Here is a 22,343-nt window from a genome sequence, read left to right as displayed (position 1 = left end):
CAACCTGGGCAAGACTAAGGGTTTGGAGGAGGAGACCCTGGGCACTGTGACCTTGGGCAAGTGGCTGAACCTCTCTGGGTTCCCAGGGGACATTCCAAGCCCCGCCTCACAGTGTGTGTGACCCTGTGCAAGACACACGACAGAGCTGAGAGCCTCGAGGGACAGAAGGACTGCGTGGGAATTCCTCCGAGGGGAGCCTGCCGGGCTCGGGGGGCAGGTGCCGAGCGGTGCGCTGGCAGCCCCAGGACCGGCTGCGAGCCCCCGACACAGCCCGTTCTCAGGGCGGCAGCCGCTGCCTCCTCGGCCTCCCGTTTGACCCCGAGAGCAAAGAGGAATCAATTTGTGCAGAGAACGGGAATGAAAGAGGTTTCAATTGACCTTCAAATGGGTTTTAATTTGCTTGATGGCAGCCAAAGGGGCCTGGTGAAGAGACCCTGGAGACCGCGGGCATCCGCTAACGTGTGTGTTAAGCCAACAGCCGCGGAGGGCGGGGGGAGGGTCTGGAGACATGGCCCCCTCCCCGAATTGGCTCCCCTCCCTGGGGGTCTAAAGTAGAGTCAGCGCTGGGGGGGCGTGGCAGGAGGGCTGAAGTGACCTGGGGTCCGGCCCAGCCCTGTGGCCCCTGGCCGTGGCACGGGTGAGGTGGCTCCCCTGGGCCTTGGCCTCCACATCTGACCGGTGCACATGTGCGTGGGGCTGATGTCCCGCGGTTTTCTGCTCAGACCCGGACCGCAGCTCTGGGATGGAGGCGGCTGCGGGGTGTGCGCTCCGGTGTCTGTCTCTCATGCCCCGGTTCTCCGAGCACCTGCTCCCCCAGGCTGACCTGTTCCCTTCTTGCATCCCCTCCAAACCCCAGATGAGACCCATGGCGTTGCTTGCTTAATTATCGCGGCTCCTACTACAGGTGGCCACCGGGGCCGTTTCAATGCAGGCCCTGGTGCCGAGGCCTGTGGGTCTGCAGGGTGCTTTAGAGGCGTCCCATTCATGGGCAAACAGGGGACGATGGCCCAAGTGCTTGGGTCTCTGCACTCACGTGGGAGACCTGGGTGGAGTTCATGGCTCCTGGCTTCTGCCTGGCCCAGCCCCGGAGGTCGCTGTCATTTGAGAATCGAACCAGCGGATGGAAAATCTCTCTCTCTCTCTCTCTCTGTAACTCTGCCTTTCAAATAAATAAATAAATCTTCCAAAAAATGTTAGAAAATAACTGTCCGGGTCAGGGGCAGGTGTTTGGTGTCGTGATTAGGACACCCCTTGGGATGCCCACTGCCCTCTCCGCATGCCTGGTTCGAGTCCTGACTCCTCCACTTCTGACCCAGCTTCCTGCTGATGAGCACCCTGGAAGGCAGCAGGGACCACTCAAGCGCCTGGGTCCCTGCAGCCCGTGCGGGAGGCCTGGGATGCGTTCCAGGCTCCCTCCTGGCTGCAAGAATTTGGGGCGTGAACCAATGGATGGAAGATCCTCTCTCTGTCTGTCTGTCTGTCTCTCTCTCTCTCCCCGCCTTTCAAATAACTACTTTTTAAACAAAAGAAATATCCAGTCCACCCACTGGCTGGTGTATAGAGACTTCGCACGGTGCCCCATACACAGATGCAATCAGTATGTGTCAAAACACTGAAGGGGCGGGCATTGTGACGTAACGGGTTAAGCAGGTGTTCCAGCCAGCTGGGGAGTGAGCCAGCCTATGATTCTCCCCTCACCTCCGTGTGTGTGTGTGTGTGTGTGTGTGTGTAGCTCTGCCTTTCAAATAAATAAAATAAATCTTTAAAAAAAAGGAAAATGAGAGAGAGAAAGGGAGGAATGCCAGGTTCTGTTTTGTTTACCCCGAGCTCTGCAGGTGGGGCACTGCCAGGCACAGCATGCTCTCTCAGAACCACTCCCTTATCCCAAACTCTTTTCAAACTGAGAGTTTGTTCCTGTGCAATCAGAGTGGACTTCCTGGAGGTGGGGTCTTTGCTGGAGATGTTGTGACATTATAGATACATCAGCCCCACCGAGACGACTTCCCTGCACCTGTCATCGCAGACAGAGCCCTGGTGCCTGCAGCCACTGCTCTGACTCAGCGGGGATCGCAAGGGTCCCTTTGTGGGTGAAATGCCTTTGTCAGGGCCTTAGGCATGACTGTGCTTTTCCAAAAGAATGCAGAGTTCTCCAGCCGGGGCTTGGGGTAGGGGGAGTGACGTGGTGGCCAGGAAGGACTCCGATAATGCACATCCATTAGTGCCCGTGGGAGAGGCACTCAGAAGCCAGGCCGGCCTCCTTCCTCCAGGCCCAACAATGGCCTTCAAGTGGGCTCTCGGCGGCCGCTGGTTCAGCCCCACCTGCCAGGCGCCTGCCTTCCATTTGCAGGCCTGCTGCTCAGAGCAGCCCGGATGCAGACGCGAGCAGCCTGCGTGAGGCCTGCGCAGCCCACGCTGCGTCCCCAGGGCCATTGCCCAGGGAGTGGCACCAGGCCCAGGCTGACCCGGTGCATGGTGACCTGCTCGGCAGCATGGAGAGCCCGTGACCCTGCACACGCACCTGTGTGCACACGTGATGGGTACAAAGACATCAGAAAGGTAGTTCAGTTGGTTTTTAACAAATGGGCCCAAACCTTTGCATGTGGGGGAAGCCCTTCCCCTCAAAGCAGCCCCCGGAGCAGGGCCAGGGCTGGGGCCTTTGGCAGAGTCTCTGGGGAGCTGCCTCCAGCGCAGGTCCAACTTGCCTACGATCAGTCTCCAAGTTCAAAGTCACTTTTGTAAAAATGTTTCAATTACGTTCCTTTTATTTCCCTTTTATGTTATATAAGTTGATTTTTTTGTTGGTTTAGATTTATTTATTCGAATGGCAGAGAGAGAGAGAGAGAGAGAGAGAGAGAGAGAGAGAGAGACCCTCCATCTGCTAATTTACTCCCCAAATAGTCACAATAGCCAGGGCTGTGTCAGACCAACAGCAGGAATCAGAAATTCCATCCTGGTCTCCCACGTGGGTGCAGGGGCCCAAGCACTTGGGCCATCCTCTGCTGCTTTCCCGGGCTCATTAGCAGGGAGTAGGATCAGAAGTGGAGCAGCTGGGATTCAAACTGGCACTAAAATAAGGGAGGTGGGTGTCCCAGGCGGCCACAGAGTGACAACGGCAGCCCCGCCATGTGCTTCATGTTAAAGTTCTCTTCCACCCTTCACAGTTATAGAGGGCTGTGTTGTCCTTGCATTTCAAGATAGCAAGTAAAGGCCAGCGCCATGGCTCAATAGGCTAATCCTCCGCCTGCAGCGTCGGCACCCCGGGTTCTAGTCCTGGTCGGGGCGCCGGATTCTGTCCTGGTTGCCCCTCTTCCAGGCCAGCTCTCTGCTGTGGCCAGGGAGTGCAGTGGAGGATGGCCCAAGTGCTTGGGCCCTGCACCCCATGGGAGACCAGGATAAGTACCTGGCTCCTGGCTCCTGCCATCGGATCAGCGCGGTGCGCTGGCCGCGGCGGCCATTGGAGGGTGAACCAACGGCAAAGGAAGACCTTTCTCTCTGTCTCTCTCTCACTGTACACTCTTCCTGTCAAAAAAAAAAAAAAAAAAAGATAGCACGTAAGATCCTACTGCTCACATATTGGAGCTTAAAAGGCAATTTCGCTGCTGGGGAGAAGGCAGAACGCCGCTATTGGCTATTCTTCAAAAAGTGAAATGCAGCCATCCCCGCAAGGCCCAGCAACCCCAGTTCCGAGTATGGACCCCAAAACGCATGCTCACGTTTTTATAAAACGTGTGTGCTCGTGGTCGATTCCCACTGGGAGCGCCATTCGTCGCAATAGCCCGGCAGTGGCGACACCCCTGTGCCTGCCTCCTGCCGAGTGGCTGGAGGATGCGTGGTTAGTGCCTGCAGTGGGACATCAGGATGGGCACCGATACTGCTGCCGCCTGGGTGAGATGCTCAGAGTGAGCCAGCCCACAGAGGCAGAAGGCAGACACCGGGCTGCCGGGCTCGGGGGTGTTGACGGGAAGTAGGGAGCGACGGCCGAGCCCCCAGGCTCCCTTCTGGATGGAACTGACGGTGGTAACAGCCTCACGGCTCTGTGAGCAGACAGAGGCCATTTTATATAGTACTTTAAACAGGTAAATGGGTGCCAGGGGCCGAAACACTTGGGCCACCTTCCTCTGCTCTCCCAGGCGCATCAGCAGGGAGCTGGATGGGAAGTAGAGCAGCTGGGACTCGAACCGGCGGCCCTATGGGACATCTGCGTCATAGGCAGTGGCTTAACCTGCTGCACCACAGTACTGGCCTCGATCCTCTGCATCTTCGGGGTGGAGGCATTTGTGTTTTAATTCGACGTGTTTCTAGCTGGCATGATTACAGCTGTGGTAGAGGACTTGCCAAGGTCAGAAGGAGAAAAAGCAGGCACCTGCCCGGGAATGAAATGTCGTTACCGCTCCCCGGTGAATGCTTCCACTCAGACCCTAGCTGCTTCTAGGGATCCATTTCCGATTCTGCTCCTTAGCAGAGCAGGGATGTTACCCCTTGCCAGACATCTCAGTATGGGTGTAAAAAAAATCGTCCGTGGCTACCTTTGCATGGGCAGTACTGTCAATCCTGTGGCCGCCTTGTAACAGAATCTCCAATCAGACGTATGCAGGTGAGCACAAAAGGGAGACAAAGAGGCTAAAGCTGTAGGTAAGGGAAAACGCTTCTTCATCGGGGGCTCAGGATTTTGGATAAGAAATCCCACCTGGGCCGGCATAGTAAGACTGCTTCTTGTAGAAAGGCCTTGGTTGCTTGTCTCGGGACTGGAATCCTGCTACACGCTGAGGGACGGAGCCCCCGGCCCTGGGCTGTGCACTGCGTGTGTGTGTGTGTGTGTGTGTGTGTGTGAGACCCCTGTGCTGTTACGAAGACGGCTGAATGGAAGCTAGGAGTCACTGTTTTCGACACTTTATTCAGAGGATCCGGCCGACCGCTTCTCTTCTCCATCAATCCCCCTTCCCGTTATCCGCCCTTTGCTTGCTTGCTTGCTTGCTTTTTTTTTTTTTTTTTTTTTTTAGCTGCTTATGCAATCTGCAAACTCATGACACAGAGCCATTCAGTCAACGCTCCCCGTGTGCGTCAGCCGGCCAGCTTTTGGGATTCTTGTTGGAAACGTTCCTCTCCAAGTTCCTGCTTTTGCTGGAACGCGCACAGCGAATCCTGACATCGCGGCCCCCAGCCCCTCACATGCTCAACAGGTGCAGCTGACAAGGAGGGCTCTGCAGACACCCGCACCAGCAAGGCCCGCGAGCTTCCCTGCCTCATTTCCAGGCCGTGCCAGCTTCCCCAGCACTTGCAAGTACCCTTTTGTTTCTCTGTTTGTTCTAATCCGGATCCAGAGAGAGAGAGAGAGAAGAGAAAAGGAGAGAGAGAGAGAGAGAGAGAGAGAGAGAGAGAGAGAGAGAGATCCTCCATCCTCTGGTTCATTCCCCCAAAAGGCTGCAACAGCAGGATTGGGACAGACTGAAGCCAGGAGCCAGGAGCTTCTTCCAGGTCTCCCACGCAGATGCAGGGGCCCAAGCACTTGGGCCATCTTCTGCTGCTTTCCCAGGCCACAGCAGAGAGCTGGATCAGAAATGCAGCAGAACTGGCATCCAGGCCAGCGCCACGGCTCACTAGGCTAATCCTCCGCCTGCGGCGCCAGCACACCGGGTTCTAGTCCCAGTCGGGGCGCCGGATTCTGTCCCGCTTGCCCCTCTTCCAGGCCAGCCCTCTGCTGTGGCCCGGGAGTGCAGTGGAGGATGGCCCAAGTGCTTGGGCCCTGCACCCCATGGGAGACCAGGAGAAGCGCCTGGCTCCTGCCATTGGATCAGCGCAGTGTGCCGGCCACAGCGCGCCGGCCGTGGCAGCCATTGGAGGGTGAACCAACGGCAAAGGAAGACCTTTCTCTCTGTCTCTCTCTCACTGTCCACTCTGCCTGTCAAAAAAAAAAAAAAAAAAAAAAAAAACTGGCATCCATATGGGATGCCGACATTGGAGGCAGTGGCTTAACCTGCTACACCACACATCAGCCCCCGGTTGATGTATCTAAAATCTTTCTGTATCTGTTGTTCCCCCCCTTTTATCTCTTATTTTGAAAGGCAGCGAGCAGGAGTCAGAGACAAGCAGGCGTGCAGAGAGCTCCAGGCCCCTTGTTCGTTTCCCCGGATGCACACAGCAGTCAGGGCTGAGCCAGGGAAAGCCAGCAACTCCATGCAGGTCTCCCACGTGGGTGGCAGGGACCCAATTATCTGAGCCATCACCTGCTGCCTTGTGAGGTGGGCAACAGCAGGAAGTCGGAATGGGGCTGGAGGCCGAATTTGAACACGGGCACTTGGCTGTGAGCTGAGGGCCTCCGTATAGCACCCTGACCTCTGCCAAAGGCCCACAAGTGCAGCACCTTGTAACCGCCCTCATGTCCTCCTTCACTTACCTCTGCCCCTGCTTGGCTCTCAGCGTTCACTCAAGGTCAGGTTCAAGACCTGCTCCTGCAGGGCCCACTGACCCCTTGCCTTGAACTTTTAGAAGCTGCCTGGAAGCCAGAGGCCGCGCACCCAAACATGCACGCGTCACCTGGATTTCTGCACGGGCTGTGGACCTGTGAGAGGACTCCCCCAGGCTGGACGGAGGCGACCTCTGACCTGAGGGCCAGCATCCTGGCACACGGGTTAAGTTGCTGCTTGTAACAACAGCATCCCACATTGAAGTCTAGTTCAAGTCCCGGCTGTTCCACTATTCCCTGCTAATGTGCCTGGGAAGGCAGCAGAAGATGGGCCAAATACTTGGAACCTGGCCACCCTTGTAGGAGACCCAGATGGAGTTCCTGGCTGTGCTGTAGTCATTTGGGGAATGACCAGCAATGGAAGATCTCTCTCTCTCTCTCTCTCTCTCTCTCTCTCTCTCTGTGTGTGTGTGTGTGTGTGTGTGAGTGTGTGTATGTGTGTGCACTGACGAGGAGGCAGCACTCAGCAGGGAACCAGGGGCAGGTGCCAACACCCTGGAACTTGAGTCCATCAAGCTGGGGGCACCACGGGTCCCAGGAGAGGGAAGCACCCTGGTGTTTCCCTGCGGGTCTCCTGGCAACTCTTGGGGAGTCACAAATCACCATAAAGGTGCCTGCAGCACAGGTGGCCAGGGAAGGCCTCTGCAGCCTGGTGACCCGGGAGCAGGAGCCTGCAGGAGGCCAGGGAGACGGGGGTGTGGATTTTAGAGCAAGGGCACTGCAGGCACAGGCCCCAGGAGATCATCGGGCTTGTTGAGTAAGAGGGCAGGGACAGAGCAGCAGGGGACAGGGCTCTTGGCCCGCCCCCTCCCAGGACCTGGCTGTCATTCCAGGGATCAGTGGCCCAGCTTGAGAAGTTTGCCCAGGGTCCTTGTGGCTGCAAGGTCAAGGACAGACTGGGGGAGGGGCCTGGCTAGGAGCCTGCCGAAGGCAGAGGAGCCAGGAATCAGAACTGTGAAGCCTGTGCCACTGGGGTGTGCCAACCAAGGGGAGCGGGGGTGGAACAGAAGGGTGCAGGGTGCAGCCAGGTTTCGGGCCCCAGTCCCGGGAAAGGCAAAGTTTCCGTTTCCTGATAGAGAGAGGAGCGAGTGTTAGGGGCAACACTGAGGTCTGTGTGTTGGAGGTGTTCATTGGAGTGCCTTCCAGACAACTAGTGGAGGTCAAGTTCAAGGGGGCTGGCGTTGTGGCACAGTGGGCTAAGCCTCCGCCTGTAACACCGCCATCCCCTATGGGCCATTGTTCAAGTCCTAGTTGCTCCAAGTCAGATCCAGCTCCCTGCTGATGTGTCTTGGATAGCAGTAGAAGACGGCCCAAGTGCTTGGGCCCCTGCACCCACCTAGGAGATCTGGAAGAAGCGCCTGGCTCCTGGATTCGACCTGGCCCAGCTCTGCTTATTGCAACCATTTGGGGAGTCAACCAGCAGATGAAAGACCTCTCTCTCTGTAACTCTGCCTTTTAAGTAAATAAATAAATTGAAAAGTTTCATATTGAATCCTTCCAGGCAGTATACACATTCCTTTCTTCAAATACACTTAGTGTTTATTTAGAAAGCAAGTTCCGAACAACACTTTAGAGACGGAGACCTCTGAACTCCATTGAAAACTCCTAGCTCGTAAGAAATCAGTCACACAGCTGTTCATCGGCAAGAACAGGTCCTCGACTACAAAGGCAAAAAGATGGGCACGCGCATTATTATTCTGGAATATTCTTTCTGACTCCGCAAAGCGCCGGGTGGATCCTCTAACCCTCTTCCTTTGTTACGACGCTAACCAGGGGGCGAGGCTGCGTCCAAGGAGACTTCTGTGTGCAGAGAAAAATCTAATTTATTTGGGTTTTGATCAGTTTTGGGAGAATCGGAATCTACATGTCTTTAAGCATTTAGACATAACTTCGACATCTCACATTTACTTGTAACAGATCATTCTTCATTTCTGTGTCAATTTGAATGAGGCTCGGTTAGCGGACATGGAACATGCGGCCAATTAAGTCCCCGAACACCACACTCCGGGTGTGCTTCGCTGGTTCCCGTCTGACATCTTCGGCCGTATCTGCAGACGGCGTAGACGGATTCTGTCGCACACTTCAAGCCTGAGGCCTCAGCAAATCTAGCAAGCAAAATCCTCCACTCTGAAAAACTAAGAAATCAATCTTGCACTTTACTGAATTAGATGTGCTAAGTAAGGCAGGCTTTTGGCCTAGCGATTAAGCTCATGGTTACACTCAGATGCCCTATCAGAGCACCTGGGTCCACGCCCAGTTCCAGCTCCTGCTAATGTGCACCCTGGAGGCCGAGAGTGTGGCTCACATGGCTGAGTCCCTCCCACCCATGTGGGAGACCCGGCTCCAGGCTTATGGACAACTGGGGGTGAACCAGTGGTGGGATCTCTCTCTCTCTCCCTCTCTCTCTCCTTCCCCCGTGTGTCTCTCTGGACCAGCCTGTAGTCAGGAGCCAGGACCTCCTTCCAGGTCTCCCACGTGGGTCGCTGAGTCCAGGGCAGTGGGGCCACCATCTGTTGCCGCCCCGGATGCCTTAGTAGGAAGCTGGGTAGGAGGCAGAGCGGCCAGGATTCGAACCAGCACTCCCACACTGATGCAGGCATCACGGACCGTGGATTAACCTGCCACGCCAAAATGAGCACTCAAATTTCTCTCTTCATTCCATTCCCCATGAACTTTGTGAATGTCTTCATCTCCCTAAAGGTCTAGCATTTGCTGTACACAAGGCACACTTACACCTCGACATTAAAAATAAAATTCAACTTTTAAATGAGCAAGGACCTGAATACTTTGCCTTTCTGCAAAGATAAGAAATGGGCAGATACACACACAACATGACGCTCAGCCTCAGCAGTCACTCGGGAAATGCCAGTCCAAGCCACCACGTGGGCAGGCGTCGTGGCAGAGGGCTTAGCCACCATCTGGGACTCGTGCATCCCGACTGGAGTGCTGGCTCGCCCAGCCTCCTGCTAATGTGCCTGGGAGACAGCAGATGATGGTCCATGCCCTTGGGTTCCTGCAACCCATGTGGGAGTTCCAGATGGAGTTTCTGGCTCCTGGCTTCAGCCTGGTATAACCCTGGCTGTTGTGAGCACCTGGGGAGTGAACCAGTGGAGGAGGATGGAAGATTCTCTCTCTCTCTCTCTCTCTCTCTCTCTCTCTCTCTCTCTTTCTTGCCACACACACACACAGACACACACACACACCAGCCACTCTGACTTTCAAATAAATAAATCTTTAAACATACACACACACAATGAGACACAGTTTCACACCTAGTAGGATGACTAGGAAAAACCTCCAAACCAAAAAAACAACAAACAACAAACATTGGCAAAGATCGGGAGAAATTGGAACGCTCGTACCCAGCTGGTGGAAATGTTAAGCGATGGGTGTTGTGGAAAACAGTTTGACAATTTCCTAAAAATGTCAATATGCTCTCATCATGCGGCCAGCCACTCTAGTCCCAGGCTTTCATCCACAAAAAGCCTCTTGTGGGAACTTAGCCGTGACTGTGCTCACAACTGTCACGAAGCGGAAACAGCTGCCCTGTCCCCTGACCGGTGAGCAGACGAGGGGTGACAGCCACAGGCGACGGACTTAGCTGGCCCGGGAAGGGTGTGAGCTGCCGGTGCGGGGAGAAGAGAAGTTGGGAGAACTCCCGCTGTGCGCCCCGTGTGGCGGCCCTGGGACCTCATCTACGGGGAAAGAGAGCAGACACTGCCTCTGGGGACAGACACGGGGGATTCTCTGGGTCAGGAAAGCGTCCCCTGTCTCAGCAGGCCGATGCGGTGACTTTCTGGGTGTCGTGTTGTGTGCGAGTGCAGGTGTGTGTGACACAGAGGCGTGCATTTGCCAAAAGTGAACCAAAGGCACGTTTGCCTGCTGTGCAATTTGCTATGTGTAAATCCGATCCTGACTTTAAGGGCCGCCTACATCTTCATGTTATTTGAAAGGCAGAGAGATGGACGGAGACGGTTCACTGATTTACTTTCCAAATGCCGGCCAGGAGCCTGGAACTCCATCTGGGTCTCCCATGTGGCTGCCTGCAACCCAAGTTCTTGAGCCATCACCGGCTGCCTTCCAGGGTGCACCTTAGCGGGGAGTCTGTCCCACGGGTTTTATGGGTGTCCCAAGCAGTGTCCTCACTGCCACGCCCAACACCCACCCCTTAAGAAGCGGCGCGTTGGCATGGACAGCCTGTGAGTCTCCCAATTCCCCAGGAGCCAGCACCAAGGAAGGCACTTCAACCACATCCAGCCACCCTGGCTACGGCGGCCATGGGGCCCGGTGCAGCTGGTGGCCTGGCCTTGGAGGACGCTGAAGGGAACAATGACATCAAGGTGGGGGCCAGGCCCTGCTTCCCCGACCTCCGCAGCCCCCCTGCCACTCCAGCTGCTCCCTCTGCTGTCAAAAGGCCCAGTGCTGGCTTGGAGAGGCAGAGTCCCCTGACGGAGGCGGAGGGAGCGGGGCCGGGGAGGGACAGCCATTTGCCATTGTCCCCGCGGCCTTCAGCCCTCTGCTCTCTCCCGGTGAAGTGGACGCGAAACAAAGGCCCGGGCTCAGTACCTCGCAGGGGCCTGCGGCTGCCTCAGCTGCGGACTGGAGGCCAGACCCAGTAATGGGATGGGGAGGGCAGGGGCAGGGGCGCGGTGCAGGAAGGGAGGGGACAAAGGGTGGGAGCGCACTCCAGGAGCCGGATGCGTGCCCAAGCCCCCCACCTGGCCTTGCCCACTGGGACAACAGGCTTTACTTGCAGGTCACAAGTAGGGGGCAGGAAAGGGGAGAGACAAAGATACATGCAGGCCCTCCATCCTGAAGGTGGCTGAGCGCCGGGCCCACAGGGCCAGCAGGGGCTTCTCCTACCCACACCCAAGGACAGGGCAGGGCCCGTGCCCTGTGGCTGGCACATGGATGGTGAGGGGGCCTCAGGCCACAGAGACACCAAGGATAGATGCTCACACTCGGTGACGGGTGAGCAGCAGGCTGTAGCCAGTATCTACGCTAAGATCTCATTTTTGCTGCTTTTTACAAACATATGTGAAGGGGCCGGTGTTGTGGCACAGGTTAAACATGTAAAGCCAGCATTACATAGGAGTACCCGTGTTGAGTCCCGGCCGCTCCACTTCCGAGCCAGCTCCCCCCTAATACATCTGGGAAAGCAGTGGTAGACGGCCCAGGGGCTCGCATCCCTGCCACCCAGGTGGGAGACCCAGCTGGAGCTCCTGATTCCTGGCTTCATCTTGGCCCAGCTCCAGCTGTTGCAGCCATTTAGGGAATGAACCAGCAGATGGAAGACTCCTCACTCTCTCTCTCTCTGTCTCCCCCTCTGTAACTCTGCCTTTCAAATTAAATAAATACGGGCCGGCACCGTGGCTCACTTGGCTAATCCTCTGCCTGCGGTGCCAGCATCCCATATGTGCGCTGGTTCTAGTCCCAGTTGCTCCTCCTCTGATCCAGCTCTCTGCTGTGGCCTGGGGAAGCAGTAGAAGATGGCCCAAGTGCTTGAGCCCTGCACCCGCATGGGAGACCAGGAGGAGGCACCGGGCTCCTGGCTTTGGATGCGTGCAGTGCGCCAGCTGTGGCGGCCATTTTGGGGTGAACCAACGGAAGGAAGACCTTTCTCTCTGTCTCTCTCTCTCTCACTGTCTAACTCTGCCTGTCAAATAAACAAATGAACAAACAAACCAGTGATGTGGAGCTGAATTGCTGACCCAGAGCCCCGAGCAGAAGCTGCGGGTCGGTGGGGGCAGCTGGCAGCGCAGCGGCCGCAGCAGTGGGAAGACGGGCGAGCAGTCGCGTGCAGGGCTGGCTGCTTCCGAGCGCTCGAGACCATGTGCTCTGGAAGCCATTCTACAATCGCCCAGCACCGTCCGCCCATGGCCACGCCTGCTTCCAGCTCTCACTCTGCTGTTAGCCGTGAGCACGTTGAAGCTCTGCGGAGTGACAGGCATAGAGCAGGGTGCCAGGTGCTGGGGACACTGAACGCTTCTCCCAGAAGCTTGGCTGCCTTCCTATGACAGAGACGTTTAGGAAAGTAAACAACTAAATAAATCCACCACAATCACAAATTGTAAGAAGTGGCATGTGGGGAAAAGCTCCTAAGAACCTCTCGTATGGTGTAGCGCTGGAAAATGATCAGGGTCGTGATGAACGTAAACTCTGCAGGGAACGGAACAAGCAAGTAGGAGCCCGAGGAAGAGCAAAACTCTGTCCAAGGGAGGAAACCCAGAGGACAAGCTGGCCTTGGCAGTGAGCAGCATGTACGCAGTCCTAAGGATTTAACTAAATGCGAAGTATCTGGTTTTGAATGGTGCGAAGGAGGTGGCAGAGTCAGAGAAAGTCAATAGAAGTTCAAAATGGGGAAATCAGCTGGCACTGCGGCGTAGCCTGCACCTGCAGTGCCGGCATCCCATACAGGCGCTGGTTCGAGTCCCGGCTGCTCCTCTTCCAACCCAGCTCTCTGCTGTGGCCTGGGAAAGCAGTAGAAGATGGCCCAAGTGCGTGGGCTCCTGCACCTGCATGGGAGACCTGGAGGAAGCTCCTGGCTCCTGGCTCCAGATTCGGATTTGGGTCAGTGCAGCTCTAACTGCTGCAGCCATCTAGAGAAGTGAACCAGCAGATGGAAGACCTCTCTCTCTGTTCTCTCTCTCTCTCTCTCACCTCTCCTCGCTCTCTCTCCTCTCCCTCTTTCTCTCTCTCTGCCTTTCAAACAAATAAATAAATCTTTAGAAAACCCAGCACCAACGGCGTGGCATTCAGAGAAGCTGTGAAATACGGAGACACCACGGCAGCTCGTCAGCGCGCAGCAGGGCTGGAGCCGGCAGGCGCCGCCGGAACCACTGCTCTTCCTCAGTCCCCACTCATTCACCCACCATTCCCCACGTTGTACTGGGCGGTCTGGTGCTTGGCCCCATCTTAAGCGCAAAGGGCCCGGGAGCAGAAGAAAAAAACCAGGCAGGTGGAGCGTGTGTTCTAGGAGAGAGGACAACTACAAGTAGCATCCCCACCATGTCCAGAGCGGTGCGTGATGCGGGGACAAGGGAAAGGGGCCGAGGATGGGTTAGAGAGAGGCCAGAGACGGCGCCAGTGGGTAACCGCCAGATGCTCACATCTTGGGAAAGAGCCACGCGGGTACCTGGGAGAGGAGCACTCGGTGAAGCCGGGACAGGGCCCCGAGGTGGGAGGGGTCTCAGGGGGCCTTTGGGGGTCAGCTGGGCTAGAATGAGCCCACGTGAGAGGGGAGAGATGGTGGGGGTGGGGGCACTGGAAGGTCAGGGAGGCCCTGGGGGGCTATTTTACCTTCTGGGAAATGGGGGAGGGGGAGAGAGAGGGCGCTGATAGAAGACAGAATTATAGATGGGAGGGAGAAAGGGAGGGAGGAAAGAGAAAGGGAGGAAACTTGTATTAAATTTGCAAACCTTTATGTTCAAGACACTGCCTGAGATCAGAGAGGACGCGGCAGGCCTGCACAGGGGCCCCACGGGAGGCTCGGATGTTCCGCTGGGGGTGGTGTTGCAGTGCCGGGAGCAAGTGACCCGCCTGAGATTTCTTTGGGAGGGAGAACCGAGCACGGACTGACTTGCGGGGGATTCCCGGCAGCAGGGTTGAACAGCGACCAGGGGCTGGCTGCCAACTGCGTGCCCTTGTCCAAGACACGGGAGAGAAAGGGTTTGGACCCTGAGGCGCGAGAGTGAGAGCGGGCGCCACCTCCCAGGGGCGGACACCGCTGGGAGCGATTCGTCCAAGGGAAACAGACTAAGCCTGTGAGGCACGAATGCCCCAGGAGCCCTTCACACACGCCCTGTGCTGGAATGTCCCAGCAACTCGACTCACAGGAGCCAAAAAGTGAGGCCAACCCAACTGTCAGGTGGATGGGCGAGTAAGACACGCCACACATTGAAACTTTATTTAGGTCCAACAGACAGGGAGCACTGGAGCTAGGCTGGAGGGAAGAACAGATACAAAAGGCTACATAAGACACCAGCCCTTTCCCAGGGAGGCGAATCCACACAGAGCAGGTGTGGGCACACCAGCGTGGGAGGGGCAGCCCATGGCTTGTTTTGGGGAGGGGTGACAAAAATATTCTGGGGTCACATAATGCTGATGTTTGCACAACCTTGAGAACATACTAAAACCTAGTGGGATGTGCACTTTAAGGTGGCGAACTTTATGACGTGAATTCTATACATCGCAAAAAAGAAGCAGCCGCTGGTGAAGCCATTGAGAGGTGAGGACTGGGGACTGATCCCCGGGAGAGTGGCCTTAGAAGTGACACTTGGAACCAAGGCAGCGGAGAGTCCCACCAAGGCCTCGCCAAGGCTGAGCTGGAGGACAGGGGAGGGGCAGTGCAGGAGGGGTGGGGGAGGGGCATGGCAGGGGGCTGAGGTCAGTCTCCACTGCTGCAGGGTCCACGGTTGGGGAGCAGAGGGCGGGGCCACTCAGTTTCCATGGATACTGCTGGCTTCCCCTCTTACCCACATTGCATGGATCAAACCTGCTTCTGTTTGGATGGTGAGGGAGGGGACCACACTGCCCGCTGGTGGAGGGGGCAGAGAGCAGGCTGTGGGCTGCGGGGTGGGGCCGGGCCAGCCAGCGAGCTGAGACGTGGCTTAGGCCGGGGGGCGGGGGGTGAGCAGAGCCCGGGAGGTGAGGCTGTCCGTGCTGGGGAGAAACACTGCCTGCAGAGTCCCCACTCGCTGTCCCCGCGGCAGCCGCCTGTCACGGGAGGGCTGAGCGCGTCCCCTTTGCTCTGGACTCTGTGGTGGCTCCTTGGGACTTGCTTTTAGCCAACAACAGGGACAGGTTTTCCCGGGCAGGTCATGCCCCCGTGCTGGTTTTCCCACGCCCGGGCAGCCATGATTCGCAGCCAGCTCTGACCCACACAGCCCTGTTCAGTGCCACGGGCAATCCCTGAGGGTCCTGGATGCACAGCCACCACCTCCCGTGCCCGCATGGTCACAGCGGCCCCCGCGCCTCGGCAGCGAATGCCAGCCCACCAACACGGAACTCCCGGCACGCAGCGAAGTCTGCAAGGCTCGTGCACCACACACTCCCACACACACACACACTCACACACACACTCACACACACACTCCCACACACACACTCCCACACACACTCACACACACACAAACACACACACACAAACACACACACCCAAACACACACACACACCCAAACACACACTCCCACACATGCACACACACTCCCACACACACTCACACACACACCCAAACACACACTCACACACCCAAACACACACACACTCACACACACACACTCCCACACACTCACACACTCCCACACACACTCACACACACACACTCCCACACACACTCACACACACTCACACATACACACTCCCACACACACACACTCCCCCCCACACACACACACTCCCACACACCCACACACACACACACGGCCACCTGGCTTCGCATGTCCTGTCCCCACTGCCTTCTCTGGGTGGTCTTTCTCCTTTGCCTCACCAAGGTCTCCATTCAAAAAAAAATTTTTAAGATTTATTTATTTATTTGAAAGAGTTAGAGAGAAGGAGCGGCGGCGGGGGGGGGGGGGTCTTCCATCCGTTGGTTCACTCCCCAGATGGCCGAAACAACTGGAGCTGAGCTGATCCGAAGGCAGGAGCCAGGAGCTTCCTCCCAGTCTTCTCACGCAGGTGCAGGGGCCCAAGAACTTGGGCCATCTTCCACTGCTTTCCCAGGCCACAGCAGAGAGCTGGATCGGAAGTGGAGCAGCTGGGATCTGAACCGGCGCCCATGTGGGATGCTGGCACTGTAGGCAGCAGCTTTACCAGCTATGCCACAGCACCGGCCCCTCCATTCAAAATTAGCCTCTTCAGAGATGTCCTTGGCTCTTTCCTACAAAACAGTCCAGCACCCTCGATCCCTTCACCTCACTTAGTTTCTTCCTGGCACTCATCACCGCCTTCCCCTCTCCCCACCATCACCACCACCAAACCGAGTGCTTCCTGGAACAGGGATCATGGCTGTGCCAGGGCCCAGGGCAGGGCCTGGGCAGCACAGGCATCCAGACGGGTCTGGGGCGGATGAGCAGGCCAGGGCCGGGGGCTTCCTGAACGGGTGCACCTGCCAGTAACCAGGGTTCCCAGAGGGAGCTCTTGACTATTTTGCAGGGCTGGGTATTCCTCCGGATCCCCATGTTTCTGTGTGCCCCTGAGGGTCAGCAAGGCTGGGGCGAGCTCCACGGGGGCAGGGCCACGTCCCGCTCACTGCTGACCCCGGGGCACCCACAAGGGCTCAGCGGCAGGGAAGCACCGGGCCCAGGGAGTCAGGTGTGTGCCTTCCATGAAAGCCAGAGCCAGAGCGAGAGACAGACGCTTCCCCCAATCCGGGGAGCCAAGACCGGGGTGAGTGAGAGGTGGCACTGATTCTTGTCATCATAAAGGTCCGGAGACCGTTCCCGGCCCTGGAACTAAACCTGCCCTTTACGCCAAGGCCTTAGCTCTCGAGTTGGTGGTCACAATCCCTGACACTAGGCCGGCCGCGCCCCCTGGTGGCCATGCCGTGCAGCGCCATCATGGGAAAGCTCGCATAAAACTTAGCGAGAAGTCCATCACAGTCTGCAAATTACCAGCCTTCTTTATGGACATCTTGGAACACCCGACACGCAGAAATCAGAGGCAAGCACAGCTCCTTCCCGTAGTGGGTACTGCTGGAGCTCCCCACCGCGTACCTGGTCCATGCCTGCTCCACTCATTCCCAGAAGGGTTCACAGAGGAACTGCACGGGTGGAACCAGCCGTGTCCCTGCAGTGCACGTCTGGCTGCCGTCAGATGGCAGTGTTCCTTGTCCTGGTCTTTCTCTCCACGGCAAACCCAACGTTGCCACCTGCCCTGCAGAAAAATCGCTACTAACAGCGCCAGAACCTCCAAACATCCTCCTGGGAGCGGAGTCTCCTTCCAATCAGAATGACGCAGAATGAGCGTCAGGCCAGGCAGGCCCCCCACATGTGGGTTTTCCCTGCCTCCATGTCCTCTGCCCCAGATGCCTGGAAGCTCCGGGGGCGGGGCACGCCAGGGCGCCCACGTGCCCTGAATTCACCCTGGGGGCTGGGGAGACAGAGCTGAGACAGACAGGAAGAGCCCTGCGCACCCCCCCCCAGGCCCAGACGTCGCACTCACTGTGTTGTCACCCAGGAAGTATAGCACAGGAACCCTGTTAGATCCCAAGGCCCCCTTCCCAGAGGGAGGCTCCCCTAAGCTAGGATCTCAAGGATGTGTAAGCACCATTGGGCCAGGCAGCAGTGACATGAGAAGGTGTAGGCACCCGCGCCGGACGGCGGCGGGGTGGGGGTGCTGGCTGGGAAACCTGGGGCGCCGCCTCCTAAAACCAGGGAGCCGCTGCGGGGCTGCAGGCAGTTGGGGTGCAACGCCTGTCAAAAAGAGAGAGCTGTAGCTGATGTGAGCAGTCAGAACACAAAATACCAAGGACAAACTGGGCTCTTTCCTTTTAAAGGTTGATTTATATGAAAGGCAGAGTTACAGAGAGGGGAGAGAGGGAGAGGGAGGGGGAGGGGAAGGTGGAGAGGAAGAGAAAGAGAGAGAAAGAGAGGTCTTCTATCTGCTGGTTCACTCTCCAAATGGCTGTAAGAGCCAGGGCTGGGGCAGACAGAAGTCAGGAGTCAGGAGCGTCTTCCAGGTCTCCCACACAGGTGCAGGGGCCCAAGCACTTGGGCCATCTTCCACTGCTTTCCCAGGCACATTAGCAGGGAGCTGGATCGGAAGAGGAGCAGCTGAGACTTGAATCTGTGCCCATGTGGGATGCCAGCCCAGCAGGCCATGGCTTAACAGCGCTGGCCCCAGGACACACTGTTGAGGAATACATTTATCAACAGATCTGCACAAGGTCTCTAAAGGAAAGCTGTAAACTTGGCTGAGGGACATAAACATGGAAGGACATGTTCTGTCTTGAGCAAAGTACAGGGTTGTCAAAATGTCAAGTTTTGGGGCTGGCACTGTGGCATAGCAGGTAAAGCCACCATCTGCAGTGCTGGCATCCCATATGGGCACAGGTTAGAGTCCTGGTTGCTCCACTTCTGATCCAGCTCTCTGCTATGGCCTGGGAAAGCAGTGGACGATGGCCCAAGTCCTTGGGCCCCTGCACCCACGTGGGAGATACGGAAGAAGCTCCCAGCTCCTGGCTTCAGATCAGCACAGCTCCGGCTGTTGCAGCCATGTGGGGAGTGAACCAGTGGATGGAAGACCTCTCTCTCTCTCCCCTGCCTCTCTGTAACTCTGTCTTTAAATAAATAATTTTTTTTTTAATGTCAAGTATCCTGGAATCTACCTCTGCATTTGCTGGACGTGTAAAACCTTCTGGGGGCGGCATTGTGGCCTGGGACACCCACCCCCCTCACCAGAGTGCCTTGTTGAGTGGCAGCTTCTCCGTTTCCAATGCGGCTTCCTGCCGCTGCACGCCCCAGGAGGCAGCAGACGAGGGCACAAGTGCCTGTCCCTGAGTCCCTGCCGCTCTTGTGGGAGACTTGGGCGGAGCCCAAGCTGCTGGCTTTGGCTTGGCCCAGCCCTGGCTGTTGTGAGCAACTGGGGTGTGAACTAGCAGATGGACGGAAGATCTCCCTCTCTCTCTCTCTCCCTCTCTCTCTCCCTCCCTCTCTCTCTCTCTCTCTCTTCTGTCAGTTACGCTGCTCTTTAAATAAATTAAGACATCTTTAAAGGAAAAAGCAAATCTTCCGACTGTTAAGGCCCTGGCTGCTGTTTTCCTGACTCCCAGCACTCTCTTCCCAGCACGCCAGACTATGAGATTACAAGATTGCTGCGGGGGCTGGCGCTGTGGCATAGTGGATAAGCTGCTGCCTGCAGTGCTGGCATCCCATATGGATGACGGTTCGAGCCCCAGCTGCTCCACTTCTGATCCAACTCTCTGCCATGGCCTGGGAAAGCAGTGGAAGATGGCCCAAGTCCTTGGGTCCCTGGACCCACGTGGGAGCCCCGGAAGAAGCTCCTGGCCCCTAGCTTTTGATAGGCACAGCTCCAGCCATTGTGGCCATCCAGGGAGTGAACCAGCAGATAAAAGATCTCTCTCTCGCTCGCTCTCTCTCTAACTCTGCTTTTTCAAATAAATAAGTCAATCTTAAAAAAAAAAAAAGTGAAACTCCCTTGTGGCAAAAATGCATAAAGATAAGAGGTATGGTAGGGGAAACTCGCAACACTAGCAGAGCCAACCTGCACAGTTCCTTAACCACAGATGCTTAGAAATCAACAAGCCACAGACAACCAACCGGCCAGGAAGGGCAAACAACACAGAGCAGGAGGAGACGGAGGAGACGCACTGAAAGCTCGGCTCAGCTCTGAGTTTTTCAGTACATTTAAGGTAAGAGACCATTTTCTACCTATCAGATTGTGAAAAACACGGGGAGGTGCGGGTGCAGGTGCGGGCGTGGACAGACATCACATTACGTGTTCAAACGGCAATCAGCCGAGCCGTGGGGAGAAGCCACGGGGCAACAAGGAACATCTCAGCCCTCCGACCCCGTTCAGCCTGCGAGGACTGATTTCTGGGCAGCGTTACGTGCAAGAGCTGAATTCTGGGTGAGCAGTTACACGCTACACCCATCTGCAGGAGCTTCCATGTGCTCCCAGAAAATGTGGAAGGGAACATCACTGCTTTAGTATTTGAATTTTTAATGTGGCATTATATTTATTTTAAAAAGAATTTATTGTTTTATTTGAAAGGCAGAGTTGGAGAGAGAGAGGGAGAGAAACAGAGAGAGATTTTTCTGCTCCCCTTATGGTCACAATGGCCAGGTTAAAGCCAGGAGCCAGTAGCTCCTTCCAGGTCTCCCCCATGGGTGCAGGGACCCAAGCACGTGGGCCATCTGCTGCTGCTTTCCCAGGTGCGTTAGCAGGAAGCTGGATCAGCAGTGGAGCGCCCGGTTCTCTAACCAGTGCACCTGTATCACAGGCAGCGATTTAACCAACTGCGCTAAGTTTGTTGTTGTTTGATGATTACTGGCTGCAGTGGCGTGAGCCGGCTTGGGGCCCGAAGTGAGCAGCGGTGACACGCAGCAGGTGCAGGGTGACGTGACTAGCACGGGCGGGGGTGGGGGGTGCTGGCTGAGACGCTTTACTTACAAGGCAAAACCAACAGGAAGGATGGCAGGAACGAAACCACCGCTCTCCTACTCCACCTTCCTGCCCTGCGACAGGCGGCGTCCCGGCCCCGTGAGCTCAAAGCCTCAGAGTCGAGACTCCCACGGGGCTAGCGTGGGGAGGGGCAGTGTAGGGGAGCCTCAGAGACGATGATGATGGCGGCACAGGTGAAGCTCTGCCGGCTAAGCCCCACCACCCGGCCCCAGGCTCAGGGAGCACCTGCGAGAGCTGTGACTCTATTTGTTGCCCCCATCCACATGCAAGCAGGGCCCTTCCCAGCAGGTGCACTACCCACCTGCCCACACTTCCCCCTCCCCCACCTGAGCCTGTTCTCCCGCACCTGCAGATTCTCCTGGCCACACCTCCGCCTGCATCCCTGAGTGCTGGCCCCACGCGCCTCTCCCAGGCCCTGCCCTTTGCATCCCCAGCTCCGGGAGGGGACCCGCTGCCTTCCTTAGACGCCTCCCTGCAGCCCCCAGCACCTGGAGGCCCCAGATCCAATGAAGGGGAGCCACAGAGTCGCCCCAGAGCCACCAAGGAAGCTAGACTAGCCTCAGAGGAGGCCACACCCGAGTCGCCTTCCACAGGAAAATTCTGACCGGCCCAGGCCCGGCTGCTGTGACCACTTGGGGAGTGAACCAGTGGAAGATCTGTCTGTCCCTTCCTCTGTCACTCTGCCTTTCAAATAAATAAATACATACATACATCTTCAAAAAAGCCCATGTGTTATCCACTTAGAGTGGTGACTGTTACATGCACCACGGCTCAGGCAGGATGCCCAGGGGAAGGGCATGTGCGAGGCGGAGTGGCCCGGCTGCTCTCACACGGCGTAGGGCCTGCGACCCAGACAAGGGCCCCGGCTCACAGGTGAAGGACCCGGGGCCAGCGATTTGCCCAGATCCCTGGAGCTTGCTGGCTTACAGGACTCTCAGGGTGGAGAATCCAGGGTCTGTGGCTGCTGCCCGGCTGGGCCAGGAGGCTGGGCCTCCGACCACGCTGGCGCCAGCCGGGCACCTCCCGCCCCCGCCCCTGCCCCTGCCCCTCCCCCGCAGGGACCAGCTGCTTCCAGCTGCCCCAGCAGGTGTTCTGTTGCACCTGTATTTTACCTGGTGATCCAAACTGCAGAAGGCTAAGACTGCAAAGAAATGAAGTAAAAGAATAAACTGTAAACAGATGAATAAAATCAAATCTAATAATAAAATGTCAATTTTTAATGATTTATTTATTTATTTGAAAGAGTTACAGGCCAGCGCCGCGGCTCAATAGGCTAATCCTCCACCTGTGGCACCGGCACCCTGGGTTCTAGTCCCGGTTGGGGCGCCGGATTCTGTCCCGGTTGCCCCTCTTCCAGGCCAGCTCTCTGCTGTGGCCCGGGAAGGCAGTGGAGGACGGCCCAAGTGCTTGGGTCCTGCACCCGCATGGGAGACCAGGAGAAGCACCTGGCTCCTGGCTTCGGATCGGCGCAGCACACCGGCCGCAGCGGCCATTGTTGGGTGAACCAATGGAAAAGGAAGACCTTTCTCTCTGTCTCTCTCTCTCTCACTGTCCACTCTGCCTGTCAAAAAAGAAGAAGAAGAAGAAGAAGAAGAAGAAGAAGAAGAAGAAGAAGAAGAGGAAGAAGAAGAAGAAGAGGAAGAAGAGGAAGAAGAGGAAGAAGAGGAAGAAGAGGAAGAAGAAGAGGAAGAAGAGGAAGAAGAAGAAGAAGAGGAAGAAGAAGAAGAAGAAGAAGAA

General features: G+C 56.7%; 1 long non-coding RNA gene across 1 annotated transcript; it reads right to left on the bottom strand.

Moving 5' to 3' along the window:
- Positions 1-15,974: 15,974 nt before the first annotated feature.
- Positions 15,975-17,489, bottom strand: LOC138848659 (uncharacterized). The gene is made up of 2 exons (XR_011386743.1): positions 17,177-17,489; positions 15,975-16,341 (listed from the first exon to the last, which is right to left on the bottom strand). It is a non-coding gene; the product is annotated as an uncharacterized lncRNA (long non-coding RNA).
- Positions 17,490-22,343: the final 4,854 nt, after the last annotated feature.

The sequence above is a fragment of the Oryctolagus cuniculus genome, chromosome 2 (genome assembly GCF_964237555.1).
Source record: "Oryctolagus cuniculus chromosome 2, mOryCun1.1, whole genome shotgun sequence".
NCBI classification, from domain to species: domain Eukaryota; kingdom Metazoa; phylum Chordata; class Mammalia; order Lagomorpha; family Leporidae; genus Oryctolagus; species Oryctolagus cuniculus.
The sequence above is the reverse complement of the archived record's forward strand: the minus strand, read 5'-3'. Positions and strand labels throughout refer to the sequence as shown.